Source organism: Muntiacus reevesi, unplaced genomic scaffold (assembly GCF_963930625.1).
Source record: "Muntiacus reevesi unplaced genomic scaffold, mMunRee1.1 SCAFFOLD_142, whole genome shotgun sequence".
In the NCBI taxonomy this organism is placed as follows: Eukaryota; Metazoa; Chordata; class Mammalia; order Artiodactyla; family Cervidae; genus Muntiacus; species Muntiacus reevesi.
Genome location: NW_027077952.1, coordinates 136,674 through 149,718, shown reverse-complemented (window position 1 = coordinate 149,718; position 13,045 = coordinate 136,674).

Below are 13,045 nucleotides of genomic sequence, written 5' to 3'. Positions count from 1 at the left end.
CCCAGAGCAGCTTGTTTCTCCTTCAGAGTCTCATGATTCCTAAAAAGTTACGTGTTCAGTTTGCATTCCCACCAACAGTGTAAGAGGGTTCCCTTTCCTCCACACTCTCTCCAGCACTTATTGCCTGCAGACTCTTGGATAGCACCCATTCTGACTAGCGTGACATGGTACCTCATTGTGGTTTTGATTTGCATTTCTCTGATAATGAGTGATGTTGAGCATCTTTTCATGTGTCTGTTAGCCATCTGTATGTCTTCTTTGGAGAAATGTCTGTTTAGTTCTTTGGCCCATTTATTGATTGGGTCTTTTCTTGTTCTGGAACTGAGCTGCAGGAGTTGCTTGTATGTTTTTGAGATTAATTCTTTGCGAGTTGCTTTGTTTGCTATTATTTTCTCTCATTCTGAAGGCTGTCTTTTCACTGTTGGTGGGAATGCAAACTAGTACAGCCACCGTGGAGAACAGTGTGGAGATTCCTTAAAAAACTGGAAATAGAACTGCCATACGACCGAGCAATCCCACTGCTAGGCATACACACCAAGGAAACCAGAATTGAAGGAGACATATGTACTCCAATGTTCATCGCAGCACTGTTTACAATAGCCAGGACATGGAAGCAACCTAGATGTCCATCGGCAGACGAACGGATAAGAAAGCTGTGGTACACATATACAGTGGAATGTTACTCAGCCATTAAAAAGAATGCATTTGAATCAGTTCTAATGAGGTGGATGAAACTGGAGCCTATTTATACAGAGTGAAGATAGAAAAACACCAATACAGTGTACTAACGCATATACATGGAATTTAGAAAGACGGTAACGATGACCCTATCTATATGCGAGACAGCCAAAGAGACACATGTGTGAAGAACAGACTTTTGGACTCTGGGGGAGAAGGCGAGGGTGGGATGATTTGAGAGAATAGCATTGAAACATGTATATTATCATATGTGAAACAGATCACCCGGACAGGCTTGATGCATGAGGCACGGTGCTCAGGGCTGGTGCACTGGGATGACCCAGAGGGATGGGATGGGGAGGGAGGTGGGAGGGGGGTTCAGGATGGGGGACACATGTACACCCATGACTGATTCATGTCAATGTGCTGCAAAACACACTACAACACTGTAAAGTAATTAGCTTCCAATTGAAATAAATTAATTAATTACCAAAAGAAGTTACGTGTTCAGTTATTATCATCCTAGCACCTAGCACTGCTCAATAAACATTTATTGAGTGAATACATCTTTTAAATAATCAGAATAAGTGAAAGCAAAAAATCTCAAACAGCTTAGACAGTATCAATAAATTCTCTTGACCCACAACTTTTTATCAATGAGTAACCACAGCTTTCTCTGGAAGATATCTAGAACAAAATCTCTTTAAATGCAAGAGGCATTTCCACATTTTTATGTTCAGTTAGTTAAATAACTAAAACTAAAGATAAACAGTTTCGGGTTGTCTTATGGAGTATGGCTAATCTATCAGGCGTCACTATCAAGGTAATCCTTGAAGGTAGGCATATAAGTAAAGGTAAAAGAAATTTAAAAACTGGAATGACTCAAAAATTAACTCTGTCAGAGTTAATTCTGCTTCACTGCTCTTATATGATATTAAAGACGTCAAACATGTATGCCCTGGTGTTACGGTAGTGAATACGCTATATTACATGGTAAGAAGGACTTGGCAGATGTTAACTAAAGTTATTAATTAGCAGACTTTAAAAAAAAGGAGACAAGATTCACTGTCACTCGTTTGGCACTTTCTCTGCATGCCATATGGTAGCCTGCAACCCTAAAGAAGGAACACACTCTAAAGAATGAGCTTACATGGGGAAGATGAGCCCCAGAGCACTGTGACCCTTGCCCTAAAGCTCAGAACAATGGCAAAGTTTGTTTTGGCTCTGTTTGGCTGACATTTATCCAATGCTGGCATTGAAAATATCTGCTTTAGTTAAGACCAGTATGGATGCAATAAAGAACCATGTAGTGACATGAGAAAAAAGATCTTCATAACCCACATAATCACGATGGTGTGATCACTCACCTAGAGCCAGACATCCTGGAGTCCGAAGTCAAATGGGCCTGAGGAAGTCTCACTATGAACAAAGCTAGTGGAGGTGATGGAATTCCAGTTGAGCTGTTCCAAATCCTAAGAGATGATGCTTGCTGTCAATGCCAGCAAATTTGGAAAACTCAGCAGTGGCCACAGGACTGGAAAGGGTCAGTTTTCATTCCAACCCCAAAGAAAGGCAATGCCAAAGAATGCTCAAACGACCACACAATTGCACTCATCTCACACGCTAGTAAAGTAATGCTCAAAATTCTCCAAGCCAGGCTTCAGCAATACGTGAACCGTGAACTTCCAGATGTTCAAGCTGGTTTTAGAAAAGGCAGAGGAACGAGAGATCAAATTGCCAACATCTGCTGGATCACCGAAAAAGCAAGAGTCCCAGAAAAACATCTATTTCTGCTTTGTTGACTTGCCAAAGCCTTTGACTGTGTGGATCACAACAAACAGGAAAATTCTGAAAGAGACGGGAATACCAGACCACCTGACCTGCCTGTTGAGAAACCTGTATGCAGGTCAGGAAGCAACAGTTAGAACTGGACATGGAAAAAACCAAAAAACAGCAAACAAACAAAAAATGAACTGGACATGAAACAACAGACTGGTTCCAAATAGGAAAAGGAGTATGTCAAAGCTGTACATTATCACCCTGCTTATTTAACTTATGTGCAGAGTACATCATGAGAAATGCTGGGCTGGAGGAAGCACAAGCTGGAATCAAGACTGCCGGGAGAAATATCAATAACCTCAGATATGCAGATGATACCACCCTTATGACAGAAAGTGAAGAAGAACTAAAGAGTCTCTTGATGAAAGTGAAATAGAGGAGAGTGAGAAAGCTGGCTTAAAGCTCAACATTCAGAAAACGAAGATCATGGCATCCGGTCCCATCACATCATGACAAACAGATGAGGAAACAGTGGCTGACTTTATTTTTCTGGGCTCCAAAGTCACTGCAGATGGTGATGGCAGCCATGAAATTGAAAGACGCTCACTCCTTGGGAGGAAAGTTATGACCAACCTATACAGCATATTAAAAAGCAGAGACATTACTTTGTCAACAAAGGTCCGTCTAGTCAAGGCTATGGTTTTTCCAGTGGTCATGTACGGATGTGAGAGTTGGACTATAAAGCAAGCTGGGCACCGAAGAATTGATGCTTTTGAACTGTGGTACTGGAGGAGACTCGAGAGTCCCTTGGACTGCAAGGAGATCCAACCAGTCCATCCTAAAGGAGATCAGTCCTGGGTGTTCATTGGAAGGACTGATGCTGAAGCTGAAACTCCAATACTTTGGCCACCTGATGTGAAGAGCTGACTCATTTGAAAAGACCCTGATGTTGGGAAAGACTGAGGGCAGGAGGAGAAGGGGACGATGGAGGATGAGATGGTTGGATGGCATCACCAACTCGATGGACATGGGTTTGGATGGACTCTGGGATTTGGGGATGGACAGGAAGGCCTGGTGTGCTGCAGTTCATGGGGTCACACAGAGTCAGACACGACCGAGTGACTGAACTGAGCTGAACTGAGAGACATGAGAAAGTTACCTTGTAACTTGTAAGGAATAACTCTTACAACCACAGTCAAACTCCTATGATTCAAGTAGGCCAATTCCAGAGCACTATGGTCCTGGACATTTTGACATGGACTTTCCTTGAGAATGGAGGTCACTTCCGTCTTGTTTTTATGTGGCTTTTGGATTAAAATCTTTGCTTGCTCAGCAATACACATCAGTGCCTAGTACTGTGCTGGTTGTATAGTACACTCTCAATAAAGGAGGGGGAGGGTGGCCCTGAGTGGGCCCAATGTAATCACATGAACCCGTAAATGCGGGGCTTCCCTGGTGGCTCAGTAGTAAAGAACTCGCCTGCCAATGTAGGAGATGCAGGTTTGATCCCTGTGTGGGGAAGATGCCCTGGAGAAGGAAATGGCAAGCCACTTCAGTAGCCTTGCCTGGGAAATCCCACAGACAGAGGAGCCTGATGGGCTACAGTCTATGGGGTTGCAAAGTCAAACACAACTTATCGACTAAACAACAATTCTCAGGCTTCGAAATTAAATTAGAATAAATTTCAAATCCCTTACCTCTGCTTACAAGACTGTATAACCTACCTCCTGCTTCCATTCCCACCCTCTTCCCCCACCTCCCCCGTTCTTTCCTCTCTCTAATGCCTTTGCACTGTCTGTCTTTCAGTTTGAGAACTCTGCTCCCAAATCTTCAAATGACTGCTCCACTGTTATCGTTCAGCTTTGGCATAAATGTCACATCTTCAAAGAGATCTTCCATCGCCATCAAATCAACACTGGTACTGTCCTTAAACCTTCTATCATATACACTGTTTTCTCCTCAAAACATTTAACATCTAAAAGGCTCTAGGCATCTATCTGTTTATTTAATTTTGTCTCCCTCATTATCATTCCCAAACTAGAACATAAATTTCATGAGGATAGGGACCTGGATTCTCATGCACTGCTGTTGCCTTCACACCTACAACAGTGTTTGGGGCACAGCAGACATCCAATAACACTGCTGAATGTATGAATGTAGATGATACAAAGAGGAGTAAGATATCAACTTACAAATGTGCACAAGAAAAGTTTTAATACGAGGTAACATCTGTACCAAAGGATGAGAGATTTGATAATTTCTGGCTAGGCAATCAAGAATGAGTTCAGAGAGAAAGTAGCAAGAGAAGTAGCCTTTAAAGATATTTAGGAATTTTAGGGCAGTTTTACATTTTGTCTGGTAGGCTAAAAACTTTAGACATCTTCTTATAGGCAATGAAAAATACAGACATTTCAAATAAGGAAGGATACATGATTATGGCAAGATTTACAAAAGTTAATAGAACCAGTTGATATTTCTTACTTTAGAGAAGAAATAACCAAGCATTATATGCATATACTACTAATTTATAGTTAAAACTAATGGCCAAAGACTTTTTCAATTGAAAAACATAACAACAGGAAAAAAAAACACAAAATTTTACACTCTATAATAAACTTAATTGTTTTAATTAGTCTTATTTTGACAATTTTGACAGCATACTTACTAATTTATGTTTTTAATAAGACAAAGAACTAAAAAATCACCTCTGACAATCATTTTACCAAATTAAAAAATATTCAAACATCTCCTCGTTAGTAAAGGAAACGTTTTTTCTAAATTCTTAATGTGCTCTAATCTGATAAAATTCCACTTTCTGGTCATCCAATGTTTTAAGCAATCTTTCGTCTGGGGGAAAAAAAATCAAATTCTGATTAATTTTTTTTTAATAAATGTTTAAAGCAGAATTTTATGTCTCCCCATGTGTCTTTTTAAAATCATGTCTTGTTGTCTTGTTTAATGTTTTCAGCTTCGATCTTTACTAAAAACCTAAAACAGCTATAACACTGCTCCCAAAGGTACAATTTACAATACAAACTTAGAAACCCTCCTCCATAAAGATGAGATGTCAACACTAAAGAGTTCAGGGACTTAAATTACCAAAACAGCACCAAATGTTTATGGTATCACTGTGAATTCAAGAAAAAGGAGCACACAGAATGAGTTTTTAAAAAATAGCCTTTTTTCCAAAACACAATTAAAACTACCATCACCTTAACATTTAAAATACTTAGATCACTTGGCCAATCATTTTATCAGTTTATAGCACACAAAAGAGCCCTGGAAATACATTTGATTTGATAAGAAAAAGTCCAATTTTTAAATTGACATTAAAGACAAAATCTACTGTATATGCAAGAATAAATTTATGGCGTAACAATGATGTTTATTTATTAGAACCTCAAACCAAATACTTGGGTCAAGACTTTTATTCTTACACGGTATCCTCAAGTTCTTACCTTGGATGAGAAAACAATGACCTTTTCAATACCCGATATACTGAAGATAGCATTGCCTAATTCTATACTACCATTTCCTGCTTTTTTTAATGTCGTCCCTCCCTCCTGCTTTATGCTGAATTTTAGCAGGTAAGGCAATGTATAGCCTATAAAATTATTTCATTTCTGAGTATCTGAAGATAAATGTTTTCTATTACAGGGTAAACAATCCAAATTTATTCTTAAGTAAAATGACAAAACCAAATCTACCTGGCATTACTGGATTGTGTCAATCAAATCAGAAACCTCTGGGTCACTTGCACTACTCAGAGTAGATCTAATACACAGATTCATTTTAGGGATTGAGAGAATGAATCACAGTAAGAGTTCAACATGAACACTTAACACTATAAAAGTGAAAGAGAGAAAGGAAAATCAAGGCAAACTAACAAATTTAATTCCTTCTTTCAATATAGATAAATATTTTTAAAACTGAAACTTATATTTACTTCATAAATCTTTAAAAAAACTTTCTTTGCCAAGTCCCGTAAGATCGGTAGAATTGTAGTGCTTCTACACTGCTTCTCTTCTATTAAAATAGAAAAAGCAAAACGGAGACCAAAAGAAAGCAGGAGTCGCAATACTCATATCAGATAAAATAGACTTCCAAATAAAGGATGTGAAAAGAGACAAAGAAGGACACTACATAATGATCAAAGGATCAATCCAAGAAGAAGATATAACAATTATAAATATATATGCACCCAACATAGGAGCACCGCAATATGTACGGCAAACACTAACGAGTATGAAAGAGGAAATTAATAGTAACACAATAATAGTGGGAGACTTTAATACCCCACTCACAACCATGGATAGATCAACTAAACAGAAAATCAACAAGGAAACACAAACCTTAAATGATACAATGGACCAGCTAGACCTAATTGATATCTATAGGACATTTCACCCCAAAACAATCAACTTCACCTTTTTCTCAAGTGCACACGGAACCTTCTCCAGAATAGATCACATCCTGGGCCATAAATCTGGTCTTGGAAAATTCAAAAAAATTGAAATCATTCCAGTCATCTTTTCTGACCACAGTGCAGTAAGATTAGATCTCAATTACAGGAAAAAAATTGTTAAAAATTCTAACATATGGAGGCTAAATAACACGCTTCTGAATAACCAACAAATCATAGAAGAAATCAAAAAAGAAATCAAAGTATGTATAGAAATAAATGAAAATGAAAACACAACAACCCAAAACCTATGGGACACTGTAAAAGCAGTGCTAAGGGGAAGGTTCATAGCATTACAGGCACACATCAAGAAACAAGAAAAAAGCCAAATAAATAACCTAACTCTACACCTAAAGCAATTAGAGAAGGAAGAAATGAAGAACCCCAGGGTTAGCAGAAGGAAAGAAATCTTAAAAATTAGGGCAGAAATAAATGCGAAAGAAACTAAAGAGACCATAGCAAAAATCAACAAAGCTAAAAGCTGGTTTTTTGAAAAAATAAACAAAATTGACAAACCATTAGCAAGACTCATTAAGAAACAAAGGGAGAAGAACCAAATTAACAAAATAAGAAATGAAAAGGGTGAGATCACAACAGACAACACTGAAATACAAAGGATCATAAGAGACTACTACCAGCAGCTCTATGCCAATAAAATGGACAACTTGGATGAAATGGACAAATTCTTAGAAAAGTATAACTTTCCAAAACTGAACCAGGAAGAAATAGAAGATCTTAACAGAGTCATCACAAGCAAGGAAATCGAAACTGTAATCAGAAATCTTCCAGCAAACAAAAGCCCAGGACCAGATGGCTTCACAGCTGAATTCTACCAAAAATTTAGAGAAGACCTAACACCTATCTTACTCAAACTCTTCCAGAAAATTGCAGAAGAAGGTAAACTTCCAAACTCATTCTATGAGGCCACCATCACCCTAATTCCAAAACCAGACAAAGATGCCACAAAAAAAGAAAACTACAGGCCAATATCACTGATGAACATAGATGCAAAAATCCTTAACAAAATTCTAGCAAACAGAATCCAACAACATATTAAAAAAATCATACACCATGACCAAGTGGGCTTTATCCCAGGAATGCAAGGATTCTTTAATATCCGCAAATCAATCAACGTAATACACCACATTAACAAATTGAAAGATAAAAACCATATGATTATCTCAATAGATGCAGAGAAAGCCTTTGACAAAATTCAACACTCATTTATGATTAAAACTCTCCAGAAAGCAGGAATAGAAGGAACATACCTCAATATAATAAAAGCTGTATATGACAAACCCACAGCAAGCATCACCCTCAATGGTGATAAATTGAAAGCATTTCCTCTGAAATCAGGAACAAGACAAGGATGCCCACTCTCACCACTACTATTCAACATAGTGTTGGAAGTTTTGGCCACAGCAATCAGAGCAGAAAAAGACATAAAAGGAATCCAGATAGGAAAAGAAGAAGTGAAACTCTCGCTGTTTGCAGATGACATGATCCTCTACATAGAAAACCCTAAAGACTCTTCCAGAAAATTACTAGAGCTAATCAATGAATATAGTAAAGTTGCAGGATATAAAATTAACACACAGAAATCCCTTGCATTCCTATACACTAACAATGAAAAAACAGAAAGAGAAATTAAGGAAACAATACCATTCACCATTGCAACAAAAAGAATAAAATACTTAGGAGTATATCTACCTAAAGAAACAAAAGACCTATACATAGAAAACTATAAAACACTGATGAAAGAAATCAAAGAGGACACAAACAGATGGAGAAACATACCGTGTTCATGGATTGGAAGAATCAATATTGTCAAAATGGCTATTCTACCCAAAGCAATCTATAGATTCAATGCAATCCCTATCAAGCTACCAACGGTATTTTTCACAGAACTAGAACAAATAATTTCACAATTTGTATGGAAATACAAAAAACCTCGAATAGCCAAAGTAATCTTGAGAAAGAAGAATGGAACTGGAGGAATCAACCTGCCTGACTTCAGACTCTACTACAAAGCCACAGTCATCAAGACAGTATGGTACTGGCACAAAGACAGAAATATAGATCAATGGAACAGAATAGAAAGCCCAGAGATAAATCCACGAACCTATGGTCACCTCATCTTTGACAAAGGAGGCAAGGATATACAATGGAAAAAAGACAATCTCTTTAACAAGTGGTGCTGGGAAAACTGGTCAACCACTTGTAAAAGAATGAAACTAGAACACTTTCTAACACCATACACAAAAATAAACTCAAAATGGATTAAAGATCTAAATGTAAGACCAGAAACTATAAAACTCCTAGAGGAGAACATAGGCAAAACACTCTCCGACATAAATCACAGCAAGATCTTCTATGACCCACCTCCCAGAATATTGGAAATAAAATCAAAAATAAACAAATGGGACCTAATGAAAATTAAAAGCTTTTGCACAACAAAGGAAACTATAAGTAAGGTGAAAAGACAGCCCTCAGATTGGGAGAAAATAATAACAAATGAGGAAACAGACAAAGGATTAATCTCAAAAATATACAAGCAACTCCTGAAGCTCAATTCCAGAAAAATAAACGACCCAATCAAAAAATGGGCCAAAGAACTAAACAGACATTTCTCCAAAGAAGACATACAGATGGCTAACAAACACATGAAAAGATGCTCAACATCACTCATCATCAGAGAAATGCAAATCAAAACCACAATGAGGTACCATTACACGCCAGTCAGGATGGCTGCTATCCAAAAGTCTACAAGCAATAAATGCTGGAGAGGGTGTGGAGAAAAGGGAACCCTCTTACACTGTTGGTGGGAATGCAAACTAGTACAGCCACTATGGAAAACAGTGTGGAGATTTCTTAAAAAACTGGAAATAGAACTGCCATATGACCCAGCAATACCACTTCTAGGCATACACACTGAGGAATCCAGATCTGAAAGAGACACGTGCACCCCAATGTTCATCGCAGCACTGTTTATAATAGCCAGGACATGGAAGCAACCCAGATGCCCATCAACAGATGAATGGATAAGGAAGCTGTGGTACATATACACCATGGAATATTACTCAGCCGTTAAAAAGAATTCATTTGAATCAGTTCTAATGAGATGGATGAAACTGGAGCCCATTATACAGAGTGAAGTAAGCCAGAAAGATAAAGAACATTACAGTATGCTAACACATATATACGGAATTTAGATAGATGGTGGCGATAACCCTATATGCAAAACAGAAAAAGAGACACAGAAGTACAGAACAGACTTTTGAACTCTGGGGAAGAACGTGAGGGTGGGATGTTTTGACAGAACAGCATGTATACTATCTATGGTGAAACGGACTACCAGCCCAGGTGGGATACATGAGTCAGGTGCTCGGGCCTGGTGCACTGGGAGGACCCTGAGGAGTCGGGTGGGGAGGGAGGTGGGAGGGGGGATCGGGATGGGGAATACGTGTAACTATATGGCTGATTCATGCCAATGTATGACAAAACCCACTGAAATGTTGTAAAGTGATTGGCCTCCAACTAATAAAATAATATTTAAAAAAAAAAAAATAAAAAAAAATAAAAATAAAAAAAAAAATAAAAAAAAATAAAATAAAATAAAATAGAAAAAGCAGCACTGCTTCTATCAAAGATCAATACCCTAACGTGGGCATGGAGTCCAACTACTCCTGTCTTTGCAAGAAAACCACTGACTAACCTCTCTCTCTCCCGTATAGTCAGTTTCTCCTCTTCTACTGAACCACTATCATGAACAAATGTGCTCTATTATTACACATCTTAAGAAATTCCTCAGGACTTCCCGATAGCTCAGATGGTAAAGAATCTGACTGCAATGCAGGAGACCTGGTTTCGATCTCTGGGCCAGGAAATTCCTCTCCTGACCTCAGCTCCCCTTCACCTCCCCCGCCCCACCAATTAGATATGACCATTTCTTTGTTCTACTCACAGCAAAACTTCTTCATCTAGTGGCCTTCATTTCCTATCTCTATTTTCTCACCTTTAATTTACTCTTTAACCCACCCTAATCCTAAACAATCTCCTGAAACTCAATTGTCAAGGTCACTAATGACTACCCAGCGGCCTAATTCCATTGCCTCATCTTAGTACAGTAACCTCTTCAGGAACATTAGACCAAGCAGACCATTCTCTTCTACTTGAAGTAGATGTCTTCTCTTGTCCTCTACTTGTTCTTCTGGCTTTCCTCCTCCCTCTGATTTCCTCTATTGGTTTGTTTTTTCTCTTCAGGCGTCTTCTAAAACATGAGTGCCTGAGGACTTGTACCAGGACTGCTTTCTCTCCTGTTTTCTCACCTACTCCCAAGGCTTTAACGTCAATAACCTCAGACATGCAGATGACACCACCCTTATGGCAGAAAGTGAGGAAGAACTAAAGAGCCTCTTGATGAAAGTGAAAAAGTTGGCTTAAAGCTCAACATTCAGAAAACTAAGATCATGGCATCTGGTCCCATCACTTCATTGCAAATAGATGGGGGAGCAGTGGAAACAGTGGCTGACTTTATTTTGGGGGGCTCCAAAATCACTGCAGATGGTGATTGCAGCCATGAAATTAAAAGACGCTTGCGCCTTGGAAGGAAAGTTATGGCCAACCTAGACAGCCTATTAAAAAGAAGACATTATTTTGCCAACAAAGGTCCGTGTAGTCAAGGCTATGGTTTTTCCAGTGGTCATGTATGGATGTGAGAGTCGGACTATAAAGCAAGCTGAGCGCCGAAAAATTGATGCTTTTGAACTGTGGTGTTGGAGAAGACTCCTGAAGAGCCCCTTGGACTGCAAGGAGATCCAACCAGGTCATCCTAAAGGAGATCAGCCCTGGCTGTTCATTGGCAGGACTGATGCTGAAGCTGAAACTCCAGTACTTTGGCCACCTCATGCAAAGAGTTGACTCATTGGAAAAGACCCTGATGCTGGGAGGGATTGGGGGCAGGGGGAGAAGGGGAAGACAGAGGATGGGATGGTTGGATGGCATCACTGACTCGATGGACATGGGTTTGGGTGGACTCCAGGAGTTGGCGATGGACAGGGAGGCCTGGCGTGCTGCAGTTCATGGGGTCGCAAAGAGTCGGACACGACTGAGTGACTGAACTGAACTGAATGATGTTAAATCTCAAATTTAAATCCTAACCCTCTTCTGTGAATATCCAACTATCTATCTGATATTTCACTTGGATACATTTAAAATAAACAGATGCCTGATTCACAAATTTCCTGGCCCTCTCCCTATGAGACTTAAATCTTCAAATACCTACTCCTCTGAAGATTTCTGTCACAAAGAATACAGGGGCAATTTTTTTTTTCTTCTCTTACAGGGGCAGCCTTGCTCTTCCACACTATTACAGCAGCCTGAGTATGTATGTGCTAAGTCACTTCAGTCGCGTCTGACTCTTTCGACCCTATGGACAGTAACCCACCAGGCTCCTCTGTCCATTGGATTCTCCAGGCAAGAATGCTAGAGTGGGTTGCCATGTCCTCCTCCAGGGGATCTTCCCAACCCAGGGATTGAACCTACGTATCTTACATATCCTGCCCTGGCAGGTGGGTTCTTTACCACTCACACCACCTTATTTTGTGAAGAGTATAGTCAGAATTCATTATTTTCTGAATAAAAACGCCCTATATACAGTGAGGGTTCTGAATGACACCTGGATCCAATGGCTAGATTAAAGCAGTAACATCAATAGATAAGACAGGCAAGATCTCAGCACCATATTAAAGCTCGAGGATGTATTCTACAATTTCTAAGAGGAAGCCAGAATACTAATTCTTTAGATATTCCCAGATTACGTGAATGTTGTTCTTATCAGGCATCAAATACAACAAAAAATAAATCACTGTGAAAACGTTGGCAATCAAACAGGCATTTTCCTGAGCAATGCATAATAGAAAAGTATGCAGCACCCTAAAAGCATTACTTTTTTGAATAAATTCACCTTGAGATTACCAAAAACACCAGCTGTAAGATCGCTGATCCAATGCTTATTTAAATGGGGAGTGGCACCAGAGCCACTTTCAAAGACTATCCTTAAAAATCTTTAAATTCTGATATGCAAGCTTTAGCACAGTGTTCACCTATGCTGAACAGAGCTGACCT